Consider the following 15,513-nt stretch of genomic DNA (forward strand, 5'->3'; position numbering starts at 1 on the left):
CTGATGTCTCTGTTTAATTTTTGTAATAAGATTTTCATTTTTTTAGGTAGAACTGCTACTGTGTGCACATACTTTATAGGCCAGCAAATCATTCATCAGAGGTTGTGCACAAGCACATTGAGTCAATAAGGTAACATACCTTACTGATGGATATGGGTATGGGAAAGGGAATATATTCAAAGTTCAGATAGTTTACAAGTCTTCCTTGACTTTTACTTTCCACTGGTCTCTCCCCTAACTCAAGGGGAGACATCCTTAGGTAGAGTCAGAAATATATGTATATCTTGCCCATCTCTGGTCTTCTTCGACTAGGTATGCAGTTTTCCAGATAATTAGTGCTATGTGGCAGCTTATTAAGGCCCACTATGGTAGTCTCTCTTCCCAGTCTCCCTTTTGAATTTGTGGCCAATCTGCCTGTCTATTGCCTCCCCTATTCTGAACTACAACTTTGGGCTAAATATAATGGTTGATCTTCCTGTTTGTTTTCCATGGAGATTGCTACTGTTCTCACAACACCTAAGATCATGGAATTCTTCTCTATTCTACTCTATCAAATCAACCCCTTTTAGCAGATAATTTGTGGGGTTTTCCATCCTGCCTTGCCCTGGTAGAACTACTGTCCCAATGGAGCTTTGGGGAGGAGTGAGAGATAGAAGCAGTACTGGCTAAAACAACATATAACCCAATTATGAGAGTTGTTCTACTACACTCAAAAGTATCCAGTTTGGGTGATAAAATTTAGATCTTTTCTATAGTAAGCACGTGCAACTTAAGACATTTCTTCAATATATGAACATTACCTAATTTTTGTCTTTGCAATGCAGGAATCAAAAGTCTAACATGTTTGTGGGGGTGGGAGGAATCTGACTGCCACTGAATGAAAATTTTCATGATAATTATATGTACATAAAGGAAACTCTCTATGGAATATACCACTACATATATAGAAAGTTTTAAAGTTTGGGGGGATAAAGAATGTCTATCGATCCTGAAAATCCTTAATAATATTGACTCATGAAAATTGGGAGGTAGATGAGATTGTCAAATTTCTTCCATGAAAGATTAAAAAAATGGTGCCTTTCTTCACAGAGAAGAGAGAAAACACTCAATGAGAAGAGCTAGAATTACATTGGTTCATAATGGGTCAATAAAAATTTGGAGCTGGAATAAACTTACTCCAAACAACTGTGGAGATCATATTACCTACATTTAATCTTATACAAAACAACATTCAGCAACCTCTCTAAATAGTTCCAAAAACTAATTTGGATCTGATGAGTATTCACCATCTTTTCTCTCTCAGTTTCTTGTGCTGACCCATGTCATACTTCCTCAAGAACATGCTGCGGGGGATAAGCTGCTCTACGAACTTAAATAAGTCATGTAATTTAAAAAGTTCCCATATGTAAGCAGGGAATAATACTCACTACAAAAAATGACTTGTTCTTTACATGATGATAGACAATAAAATTTTCTTGAGAGTAGACTTTTCTAGAGCATTTAAATTATGGATAGATTTACAATATCACTCCTCATATAAGATGAAATAAACATGTAATATCTGTTTCTAGGAATCTTTAAAACTTTTATTTCTCTTCAAAGTTACTAAAAGGGAGAGGAAAAATCAGCAAACTTTGTGCCATAGATATTCAGAGTCTATAACTTTGACTATCTTACTGATGTCACTGTATCAACATTAGTGCTTCACATTTACAAGGTGTCAAATCAAACTATCCACCAATCTTCATCTCACTAAAGCATCAGAACAAGTCACCTTTAGCTTATGAACTTGTAACAGGCAAGGTTACTGTTTCTATTTAGAAAACAGGAGATTTAATTCATAAAATAAAACCCTGAAGCACCATGTAAATTGCTTAAAGACACAAGTAATCCTGATCATGTCTTATAATGAAACTCCATCACCTTGCAGTTGAGAGACTAGCTGGAGAAGTACCTTTCCATAGAACAAAAATTCATTTAAATATTTATTTTAAATCCACTCATATTTAAAGGTAAATGGGAAGTGAAGGCTCTAAGTTTCTTCCTTATAGTCTGGATATTACCTGAGTAATAATCACATCCTGCAAGGTGTGTTTTGATTGGTCTTTACAATTTCTGAAAGAGGATTTCAACTCAATTCCAATGTTAATTCCAAAGTTTGCTATTAATGAAGAATAGCTGCATTCCAGTGATACTAGCTAGAATTTACTGTCATACAATAACAACCAAAGGCATAACTTAGAGAAATATTTTATATGAAAATTTCCTGCAGGATATGCAGTCCTTCCATTTGAATTTTGCATCTAGGCTCTGAAATTCACCTTGGACAATCCAAGTGGAGTCTTGTCTCTCTGTTGTCTGAATCTTGTAAGACCAAGAATATGAAATTACACATTTGTGAGATGTTATCATTCAATATTAAGGGCTACCAAAGAAGCATTTTTATTAAATATTCTTTGTTTCTTATGAAAGTGATTATTTACCATATTATTCATAATATAAATACAATGACCCTTTTACATACTAAAGAGTAGCCTATGAAGATATTTCTTTCTAATCTTTCCTGGTATCAGCATTGTGTTTCTTCAAAACACATGATGATAGCCCAATTTCTAAATGTACACAAGATTCTATTTAAATTAAAAAAAAAATTCTAGTTTTCAATGGGATCTTTTATTTATTTATATGTGGTGCTGAGTATTGTACCCAGGGCTTAATACATGCCAGGCAAGCACTCTACCACTGAGCCACAACTCCAGCCATCCATACAGGCTTTTTAAATATAGATTTAATTATTGCTTCCTCATGTTTCTCTTTGTTTATCTACTTTATTTTCATTTATTTCATTTAACTTATAATCAATTTATTTTCATTAATATTAAAGTAATATATTTATATCATATATCTAGATATTCTTAAACCATCTCAATTTCTTTTTGGAACAAAGAGATGTACATCCATTTCTTTTGTCTCTTCATTTTCTTATCTACCTTTCCATATATTTATTTGTCTTAATTTATTTAAATTTACTCTAAACTTTTAGATGCAATTTAAAAATATCAACCTCAATCTTCTAGGAAAAGATGATAAACTCATCCATGCCTTTGTGGTGATTTTAGTTTTCTTCCACCCCCAAAGGTATTTAAATCAGATGTCTGGGGCAAAGAATAGATTTGTATCATCAGAGCTGAAGATTAACATAAAGCTTGGGTAAGCACCTTTTTGCTAAGTCATTTGAAGACTATTCTTGGCTTTCTGTGCAAGAACAAAACTATTTGGACCCTATGAAAATAACAGCAGCTATTTCTGAATCATTAATAAAGCATATAACATAGAACAGCCATGACTCACTTTGCAGATTATGCTCTATACAGGGTACCAAATACAGGAGCAAAAGATTTCTTTTAGTGATTTTCATAAAGATACTGTAAGAGGGCATTTTTTTCTAAGTTGTATTAAACCTCAATGTAAGTTAATAGAAACAATCTATAACATGTTTCCATAGACCCTTAAACAAAATAGAATTAATTGCATTGTTATTTAGCTAGCTCCCTTGCTGTTATCTGTCATATAAATATTCAGACAAACCTCTTAGAAATTACCTCACCACATGACCTTGGGTCTTCATGATTTGGACCAAGAATGCTTTAAAAGTAGAAAGTTAGTAAGGTCTGAGAAATGGATTATTCATATAATAGAATACTTTCCGCTTAAATTTAGTTTCTGGTTTCTACTCTCCCTGGCAGATTTTCTATAGTTAACTCTCAATGAATTATCTGCAGGTTGACTATGCATAATACATTTACATTAACTTTTCCTAACTGCAAGATTAACACATGGTCATTACAAAAATAGAAAGAGATATAAAATACAGAAGAGTATATGAAAAAACCACAAGTGCCAATAATCAGCTCACACACAGAGACAACTACAACTAGCACTTCAAATAGCATTTCAATGTCATAAATTTTAATCCCAATTTGATTTACCCATCTCCCCCTGAAACATACTGAATTGCCTCTTTTTTCCACTGTTTGGTATGTAATTAGCAATTGAAAGATATTTATAGTAATTATTTTCTGCAAAATTAATTTAATAATTAATCAAGTAGTATTATATTTCATTGGCCTGCTATTAACTATTATTCACTTTTCTTATTATCCTTATTATTGCTTATTTTTATATGAATTTGGTTTCACCAAATTGTGTCCTATGGGGGTTTTCTATTATATTTACAGTGAAATCTACTATTATGCAAGTATTAGACCATCCCTCTGCAATAATATGGAAGTTAGAAATTGCTTCTAAAAAAGAAAATAAATTTCATGCCAAACAATAAAAAATAAAAATAATGTATATCAAGGGAAAGAAATTATTTTAGGTAACACCCTGATTTATTTATTTTCATTTTTATTATTTTTACCCTAATACTGTAACATTAGCATTAGTATGAACAATTAAGAGTTAGATACGCTTATAAAGGTAAAGTACCTAAAAAGTCACAATGCACATCTCTCAAGAGTCTAATCCAATTCTGAGAAGCTATCCTCTTTTTGTGAACTCTGGCATGTAGAAATTCGTTATCTCCCATGGCTCGGATTATCCACAATTCATAAAATACTTTAACAAAAAATTATGAAGTGAGTTCTGTTATATATCCATAAAACTACTTCTTACTTTGGTTTAGTACAGAAATGCATAGTGCATCAATATGTGTTTCATCAAGACAGTTGTGTCAATGAAGCACAAGACTGGGCAAATAGAGGAAATGTGCTGGTGTATTTATTTACATTTTAAATGATAAATGATACCACACAGGAAGCTCATGGTGAGGTTCAGGAGAAATGGTGGCTGAAAAATGCTTTGAAGTTTGTGAACCGTATTACTTAATCAATAGTATTGCTTCTGAATTAAAATAGGATAATAGTTCCACAGAGACACATGTTGTGGTCTATGACAAACACTCTTCAACCTAAGTATTAAAAATTGGGAGGAGATAAAAATTCCACAATATAGGATAAATTTCTAAGATTATAACTTAGAATATATACTGAATGATCAAGTTTAAAATGAAAGGACTCTATGAAAGAAAAATCTCATGAAAGTCCAAAGGATATGAATCTTTTCCCTTAATATACTAAAATTTACTGTTAAAATTCCCCTTTAGTAGATATGCTAACTATGTGTTAGCATTTGGATTTCTCCTACTTTGCATATTAATTCTTTTGTGAATGGTTTTAAGAATCTGGACAAGCTCTTTAATGAAATTGTCTGAGGAGATTCTGAAAGCAATGATTTTTAGTCTACACTTGTAGTAACTAGCACTATGCCTGTTTCCAAATTCTGAGCAGGGTCATCTTTGTGTAAGACAAATTACCACTGGCAATATTTTACAGATTAATGTGCATGACATTTGTCTATCCAATGTGGTTCCAAAGATAATTTTAAAAATCCTGCAAAAGTAAATATAATTTTTAAGTGGCAAGTGAGAAAATCATTGTAAAGGCACAAAAGTAGCAGGAAAAATATGAAGAGGCCAGGGTAAGATAAATATACAAAAGGTATTTTTTATGTTCTAAATACTTTTGCTAAAAGAAAGAACAAGAACATGATGCTATCTATATATTAGCCTCTATAAAGAATAAATATTTCATTAAGATTTATTTTTCATTTTTTCTTGTTTGTCTCTACCTATCAACCAGATATAAGTTCTTTGAAAGTATGACTTTAGCTTTTCTGTACTATTATTCATAATAACTAGCATAATATTGAGTAGAAAAATTAATTCTCAGTAAATATTTGTTTGATTTGCATAAAATATAAAGAATGTAGTCAAGAGGGTATCCTTTAAATATCAAATGTTATTCATAAATACTGTGTTAAAGACTAAGATAAAGAAGGACTTTAAAAAATATGATATTGTATCACTCAACAGGAAAAGCAGAATACATTATGCTGAACTACAATGAAACAATAATGTTAATTTCAAAAACACCCATTAATTGAAAATAAATCTATATAAATTGATACTGAAATCCTACAGATAATTCAGAAGACTGTCATAGAAATAAAGACCAAATGACAGCATAATAAGAATGATTTTCAAAACTTTTCAGTCATACTATATAAGAAGTGATAAAGTATGATTAGACATTTCAATTTCCCAATCATATGGAATACAAACAATCTATATTATTGAGATCTATAAATTTCCTGAGGCATTATCAAATTTTATAGATGTTCCTAATTAGAATCTGGACACTATTACTTTTTATGGTAAAATTCATAATTCCTATTATAAATCATCATTTTACATTTAAATGATTTTTAAAATTCATACTGTGACATGGTATACAATCAAGCTATAAAAAGTCTTCAAAGTTTCCTCAGCAAAATCCTAAATATAAAATGTGTTCTAATAATGCAAGAGCAATTTAATAATGAGAAATCAATTACTTTAAATCTTTTGCTGAATTGTCCATAATAATTCATGCTCTGAATTATTCTATAATGTTTTTAAGGGCAGAGCTATGCATTTGAGTTCTAATGCCTAGGGAAGAATATCTAGCCCATAGCAAGTGCTGAAATGAATTAAGAGATGTAGTATAAGAAAATATATGTCCATCACTTAGAATTGAACAATATTTACCAAAAACTACAAAAAAAAAAAAATACACAAACTTCAAGACTCAATCCTAATAATCAAAGAAAGTAGAATTTTAATCTACTTATCAATATGACAAAGATTATCTGCCTTAAATCAGCAATTAATAGCCAACTTAACTATGAAAACTAGAGACATTATCACATAATCCATAACAAGACATATGCTTCCTATCACTGTGATTACTTAAATTGTTTTAGAAATTCTAGTCAATTAAATAGGACATTAGACAGAATTAAAAGGGAAAAAAGTAGACAGACTTCATTGTTGGCAGATAACTTAATGGTCGGAAACCCAAGAGAACTTATAAGAAATTATTAAGAGAGTTGAGTAAAATAGCTAGATAATAAATATTATAAAGAACAGAGACAGCTTTTCCACTGAAAAATTAAAAAGTAGAATGTAAGTAATCCAAAACAATAATGAGAAAATAATATGCCTGTGTTTAAGTATAATAAAGAATTTGGGGACTACAATAAGATGACACAATTCATTTATGAATGAAATATTATGTAAATAGAAAACATATGCTTCTGATTATGAATATTGAATATTACAAAGATATTAATATGAATTTATAGGTTTAATAAAATTTCAGTGGAACAATTTTACAAACTCAATTAATTAAATTACTCTTGAATAATAAGTAGGTGATAATTGTAAAACCATTTTTGATAAGAGACAACAAGGAAGGATTTGACCTTGTTAAGGTTATTGTGATGCTATAATGGATACAATATGGAACCAGTGGAAAAAATTGAAACAAACTAAAACAATTAAAAGATAAAAGATAGATTCTAATGTCGATAAAAATTAGTATACAAAAATGACAGTATCAGAATTAGTGAGGAAATGGTGCTAAGACAATTGGTTAATCATTGGAAACAAAATTAAGTAAATTGCTTCTCTCATATCTTAGTCTAAGATAATTTTTTTAGGAATACGAAATTAAAAGTACAAAATAAAACTACTCTCATGCTGGAAAAAAATGTTGAATATTTACAAAATTCCAAGCTGGTTAAAAAAAAGATAAAAGCAAAGGACAGAGTAATCAGAAAAAAAAAAAGAAAAATCGAATTGACCATACAAATATTTAAAAATTTTCTCACATTAGCAGTAGCAAAATTAAATGGCATATGAAAACTGGGAAAAACATTCTTGCAACATGTTTGACAAAACTAAGGACATAACATTTAAACTTTTTTAACAAATCAGTTAGATGACATGAGTAAAGGACATGAACAAACAGTTTGTAAAAAGACGAAAACAATGGCAAATAAATATATGAAAAACAGTGTAGCTTATTAATTAAATGTGTCAATTAAAACAAAATAAACCAGGTTTTTGCCTGCTAAATAGACAAATACTTATGATACTATTCAGAGCAGTTAAAAAAGTATTTAGAAAAGTACTTCACATATAATTTGTGAAAAGTTATCAAAAGAATCTTGAGAAGTTCACATTCTCTAACCCAGAAATTTACTTTCTAAGTATATGTGCTAAAAACACAAAGATGTACATCAAAATTTATATGTAAGAATTATCTCAGAGTAGTAGAAACAATGGAGAAAGCACGTTACATGTCAAATATGCAGGAGTTGATTAAAATTTTTTTTGTAAATTAATAAGGTAAAATATTACCCAACTATTAAAAACGCACATTTTATAAATATAAGAACTAACGATACAATTAATGCTGAGTGAAGAAAGCAGAATACAGACAATATGATTAAATTTTTTGTTTAAAAATACACATGTACACATGTTTTCTTAGACTTGCACATAAAACTGGCAGAAGGTAGAGCCAAGTCTTGGAACTTTCATTCCTTGTTTGTGGCAATAACTAATTTAAATTTTATCTACTACATATTTTTTCTATTTCCAAAATTATTTTCAATAAGCATACTTCACTTTTCAACTGTAAAAGAGAGTTACTTTAAGCTGAAAATTAATTTGCATGCGTTCAGAATCTACTCAATGTAAAAGATAAACACCAATAAAAATCACTTTTCCTATACATTTGTAATTACTGTGCTGTTTCATTTGTAAATACCCATATTTTTATGTATACATCTATTAGGATCTTTTCTTTTTTTTTTTTTTAATGAAGAACAAGTCATTATCCTAAATTAAAAAGCAAAGAAAATAAGGTCATTCTTAAGTACTATCTTGGCCCCAATGTTCTTCCAGACCTCTTATGTCCCTTCCTCTGTGTATTTGTAGATAAAATTTACCTACTTTAATAATAAGTAGTCTGGTACCAAGTTCAGGAATGTATAATCTGAAAATGTTTATTTGATCCATTTATCCAAAGTCAAAGAAGTCATTCCCAACCAACTGTGCCTAACACAATGAACAGTGCATTTGTTTTTCACATTTCTTTTGCATGGAACACCAACCATGTCTAGTATTCTGAAAGTAACAATGGGTAGGACTTGGATTTTCGTCAGTGCTTAAAAATTAGCTGCCAAAGTCAAGATGTGTAATAACCTTCTAAGTAAGTTTGCTGGCTCCATATTGTGTTTGAAGGCACACCCCCTCTGAACGTCTGCACTCACCATCTGCTACTCAACCACAGAATAATGTACTCAAGTCTGGTATTGCTTGGCATAGGCAAAGATAGTCAATGTCCAACTCCATTCAGAGATGTGCACCATATCAGGAACCTTATGACACAATCCTCAACATCAATGCAGCACTTTCAAGCTCCACTGCAAATCAATCAAATGTGTATGACAGTCAAGCTGATAGACAAAATCTAAGCCAACCCTAAATACCTACTGTGCATGGATCTCTCCAGTTTGCCTGCAGCTCACCTTCTATTAAGATGATAGCTTTGGCCTAGTCTTCCATGCCAAAATAAGTCCATGGAGTCACTCTGGCAAGAAGGAGGGTCTATATCAATGTCAACAACCAACTTCCTTGCTGCCGACCCTACCATCTGTCCCCCCGCTTCCCACCTACCTTACTTTATATGGACCTTGATAAATGGGATTCTAATAGTCCAAGATTCTAGTTTAGCCAGCCTTTGCAGATGGGGTCAACATGACTGCCCTCTGGCCAAACACCCAAGGTGACAGAGCTGGTCAAATAACCTGGTGAGTATCTTTATGCAAATTTGATACCATAAATAAAACAAATGGAATTCCTACCAGTTTGGAGTTTTGAGTTTATGAAAAACAGTATGTGTTTGGTAGTTTAAATGAAGATGATTAATTTTTAAATTATTTGAAATTCTTATATATACAGAAAATTCCATTTCAACACTATGGTTCAGGGAAATGAAATGAATGCATTAAAAACAAAAGTCAGGTTGTTTTAAAGTATTTTCAAAGGAGGCTTGAGAAAAAGACTTGAAAACAATCTCAGATATATGTAGAAATAAGACTTTATAGTATAATATTAATGCAGAGGTAAAACATTTCATTCTGCATTAGATGTAACAGTGTTAGAGGACATTGCACATACTAAATGGAAAATAATAGCTTTTATACCTATTCTCCAAATGTTGTATAGCACTTACAGACTTCAAGGACAGCAGTAGAATTTAATATAATCTTAAGTATGGAGAATGAAGAGTTTGGGGAGAAATAAAATTTTCTGGTCACAGAAAAAAAGACATATGAAAGGCAATAAATTAATATTGCCTTAAATGTAGTAAATAAAATTATTTTGTTTTGCTGAACATACTGACAAACCTTTTCAATTAGGTCATTAAAAGTGCACTTAAGACTGAGTCTAATGGAATATGAAACAAAGAGAAAATTTCAGGAAATGTCACTGGTTCCAACCCAACTCAATTAAATATGATGATATGATGATATGTCTTTATTTTTCCTGCAAGGGAAGCTAATTGTATTTCTAGAATTGTCTCTGAACTCACCAAAAATAAACAAAAACAAAACAAATCTCTATCCCAAATAAAACTGAAATATAACATCATCTGAAACTCCAGGAAATTTAAATAAGTAATAATTAGTAGGTAAATCTTCAACACAAATTGAGAAATTGGAAATATGGCATACACCATAAAACACTAAACACAGAATTATTCAGAGTATCTGCTCTGGTGCTTTGTACATAGTAAGCACCTACTATATATTTGTAGAATTGACGGAAATTTAATTGAAAGAGATGTATAATGAGACTTTGATAAGTAGAATTCAGATTCTTTAAAAACCATGGGAAAAAGTTTCAATCTAACTATTTAACTAGGTATATCAGTTGTCTTTGATGCTATGAATTGAGATGAGTTATTATTGTGTCTAAGAAAAATATTTGGAGAAATTATGGTGGAATAAAAAGCTATATTTAATTTTCTAAATATCTCCAAATTTTCTAGCATTCTTTGGTCAACTAAGATAATGCTATAGAAATCCTTCATAAAACCTGAACTTACAATGTCCTGGCTTAATCATCTGGCTAATCTCTTTGAGTTTTCCTGAAATTTTCTCCCATCCCATTTTCTATGGGAATTCTCCCACTGATTAACACAGAGAATGAGAATTTGGCCTGTGATCTATAGGCACCATTGAAATGTGGCCACCTGAGGCATGTAGGGAGGGCATCCAGCTGGCACACCACATGTTGCCCTGGAGTAGTGTACAATGAGAGGGATATTTTGGCTAAGAATACCTGGGCAATCTCTACAAAGATCCTGATTATGAAAAGAACTTCAGCATCATCATTGTCTCATGAGTGTAATATGAGCCAAGGAGACTTCTATTTCTGAGTTTATATATTTTCAAAAGAGAAAATCTCTTATAAGAAAAATCAAAGAACTGTATAAAAGAGAAAAGCTGGACCACTCATACTAGATTTTGAGTATTATCCATATCACTGGGAGAAAACGGTTTGAAAATTCCTGATAGTTTTAAACTGATGCTAAAGCACATTATAGACTTGACCATAAACTAAAATGTAATGAGCTTTGTAAAACAAAGTATAGAAAAACACAGAATGAAAATTAATATCTGTAGTACAATTGTACTGTACATTATAAAAATCAATTAAATTCATATACTACTCATTTAAGAAATCTGTTGTTTTTATTTTTATTTTACCCAACTTGTGAAAAAGAAAATCCATGCATTTGAACTGTAATGCCAATGAAACAATTTTGTCAATTTTGAGTCTAGTTTTTCAAAACACCATACGTGATTAGAACACATAATGCACTAGTATTTTTGCCAATTTTTGTTTTTAAACTAAAGCTGTTTTTGAATTACATAAGCACAAAATCAGAATTTCAAAACCAGCAAACATATTTAGGGGTGAATTTTAAAATAAGCCCACTTGATTCTTTGTTAGACCAATTTTGTGCGCCAGGAACATTTTTTGTCAAATTCCACTGGGGTAAATAGGGTAGCTAGGAAACGCTCCTCCTGGTGAAAAAGAAGCATATGCATTATTTGCAATAAGTTTTGTTTAGAGTTTTCACCCTCCTACTGAGTGATTCTGATGATATTTACAATACAATATGAATATACATCTTAAGGGATTTATGATGTCACCAAATGTTAAGAAACAATTACAGCTGGGTTTTACGCTTGTGTTTATATGTTATTTTGCATATAGATTCCAAAAACCAATGAAGAGACAATTTGATACAAAACACACACTGGAACTGAAAGACAGATTCCATCTATCAATATAACCAGTTGATAGTATTTCTAAGACAGAGTTTGACAGTAAGTGAAACAAACAAACATAATGGTTTAAATATGCCACTTCAGCCACTGGAGCTGTCATTCAAGAACTTCGTTGTATCATTAATTCAGTGCCACATGAATAGGAATTCAGCTTGCATAAATTTTTGGTGACAACTTGCGCACAGGGAACTAATACCTACATTGAAACTTTTAATTTGTCATCATATATGTCTATTTGAATTTTCTTAAAATATCATGTATGTTTAATTTATTCATTTTTTTTTCCTAAAAGCTCAAGAAAATTACAAAGATCACAGTGTCCTTAATACTAATGAGTCCCAATTTATACCAGACAAAATAGAAGCTCAGAAACTAAAGAGTATTGGCAGAAGATCATACTGCAAGTCTAGCAATATATTCAATGTGACCACTTCAATGACAATAAAACTAAAAATTACTAGTTCATGTTTTTTACTAAATTACCTTTTTACTTAACTCAAAATATCATGCAGAAGACTTTTATTGGTAGCTTAACTGACTACATCATTTTTATTAATTAGTTTTTGTAATATGTGACCAGTAATAGTTTGGCTTACATCATGCAGTTTTTCTTTTTTTTTTTTTTCCAGGAATTTAGGTACTTTAGAATCTTAATTTCCTAAAGGTAATTTAAGTGCAAGAGGCCAGGAAACACTAAGATTCAAGTTGGTCTTTTCCATCTTTATTGATAGAAATCCAGAATGCCAAAAGCCAGCACTGCTGGTTGCTGATCATATCTAAATATTATTCTCCTAAAACTTGTATTTTGAAACTTTCCTCATTTTAGAATTACAGGTAGAAAGTCATTTCTCTTTGATATAAACTGCATGCAATAAAAAAGGAGGCAGTCCTACACAATAAATATGTAGGGAATGGTTTTCCACCTCTGCATGCTGCAAAAAATCCCACTGAGTTAAGTAGGGTTCTACTAAGGCCACTTAAACATATTAGCCTATTATGCTCCACATTTCTTTATTGTTCTCAAAAAGCTAATGAAATGTTCCAGTGTAATGTTTATGCTGGAGTACTTTTAAAGGCATTTTAGAAGTGATGTTTCTCTCATAACTCCAGAAGGGGGTTCCACTTCCTAAAAATATTTAGTAGACCATGCAGAGACCATGCAGTCTTATTACTGAGACTGTTTCAACTCATAGCTGGAGAAGAAAATCCTTAAAGATAGTCACATAAGGGTTTCAGTGTGGGTCATCATTTAAAAGTGATGGGGGTTAGAAAACTGGCAAACTTACATAATGTACTGTAATACTGAATGGTTTTAAAGTACTGTGCATCGTCTATACATAAATTCATTCATTTATATGGGTCAATTATTTTATAGTATCATGTAAAATTAAGCAATTGTTTCTCCAGATGAAATTATTTTTTGAAAAACAAAGAAATATGACCTATCACCAAAAGTTAGTGTGCAGAATGAAAGTTAGTGTGCAGAAAACATCCAGTTTTCTTCTGCATTGGGGTATATGTTTCTTCATCTGAAAGATGAAGGGATGAGAGTTGTTGATATCTATGATTCCTTCTGGCTCTAATGTTTGCTGGTTTTATGATTCTTAGTACAAACTGTATTTTGAAGCATAGTAAAGTAGGCAAAGAACTGGGAACAAAACTAAATAACTAACTTTTCATCAAAATTAAAATCATATCATTGTGCCATAAGTTGCTATAAACAACAACCTCACCTTCTGAACATCAACAATGAATAAATAAATGAAAGGTTAGATACTAAGGTCATATGTAGTAATAATAAGATTAAAGCCAAGACTAAGAATATAGTGATGAATTGAGAAAGGAAGGAATCATATACTTCTATGGAACTAATACATGATTTGTCTTGCCAAATGCCATTTTGTATACAGTGATTCTCATCTGGAGGCAATAATGACTGGGAAATATTGTGGAGTAGTCTTTTACATTTTCAAGAAATTTGACAATAATCCTAAAAACGTTTTAATAGAGCTAGTTCATAACTCTAGTTATGCTAGTTCATGACCTCTATTGGTTAACCCCAAGAATATGTGTCCATTTTTTTTCTAATTGTTTAGTGCAGTATAGTTATACATAACAATGGGGTTCATTTTGATATAGTCATAAATACATATAAAATACTTTTCTCCATTTCAATCCCCAGTACTACCCCTTTTCCTTCCCTCTTTGCTCCTCATATCCTCTTTCCTTTAGATATTAGATATCAACATTCAATACAGACACTGCAGTTAATGAATGCCTGCAATGTTCAATGTGCTTTATTTGCATTTGCTTATGTAATCCTCCTATGAACACTGAGAGGTAAGTACTATTAGAACACAGATATAATTTTGAAGCACAGAATCACAGAAGTGATAATTAGCAATATTAGAAAATCAATCCAATTCATGGGTTCCTCTCATTTTTGTCAGTGTGCACAGTAAGCAGTGTGGCACAGAATTTTAATAATAAATATGTCTCATATCAAATGGCTATGTATTCATTTCTTTCCTAATAGTAAGCACAGAGGAAGTAGAATAGAAAAGAGATTAAATTGGAAGGTACACACTTGTCTTTCACTATGAGTATGAGGACATGTCCCTAAATTACTAGAGCTCCAAAAACCAAAAATCAATGAGAATGAAACTGTGAAACTACATTACAAACTCTTTAATAAGTGAGTTGTTGAAGCACAGTGAACAATAGAATGGGCACAAGAGACCTACATTGTAGTCCCCGTGCTGCCATCATCCAGTTGTGCCTTCTTGGGCAAGTTAGTTAACATTAGAGTTCCTGTTTTGTTTCAGGCAGAGAGATTTAAATTTCTTCCTTTTCTTCCAACAATAGCATTCTACATCAAGCTGCTTATAAAACCAAGTAATGATTTACTTTGCTTCATTTATTGTTAACTGTTACTAATCTAAGTGGCATTGTATTCAAAGGTTTAACTGACTTAAGAGTAAGACCAAGCCTGCTTTGTAGTCATCTCTCTAAAAACTCAGAAATGCATAAATACTGTGATTTTTTTCACCTTTCCTATATTTAAAAATTCTTTTATTGTTATTAACATATTGCAATTGTGCATATTAATGGAGCTCAGTGTGATATTTCAACACATGCATACTGTGTGCAATGATCAAATCCAGCCTCCCTTAATCTATTCCCCACCCTTCCCAACCT

The 15,513-nt window shown here is 31.3% G+C and overlaps 1 long non-coding RNA gene across 3 annotated transcripts in view; it reads right to left on the reverse strand.

Moving 5' to 3' along the window:
• The window catches only part of LOC306670646, a 667,486-nt gene that overhangs the window by 314,257 nt on the left and 337,716 nt on the right, over positions 1 to 15,513 (reverse strand). The window lies entirely within an intron of this gene.

The sequence above is a fragment of the Sciurus vulgaris genome (assembly GCF_902686455.1).
Source record: "Sciurus vulgaris genome assembly, chromosome: 10".
Taxonomy (NCBI): Eukaryota; Metazoa; Chordata; class Mammalia; order Rodentia; family Sciuridae; genus Sciurus; species Sciurus vulgaris.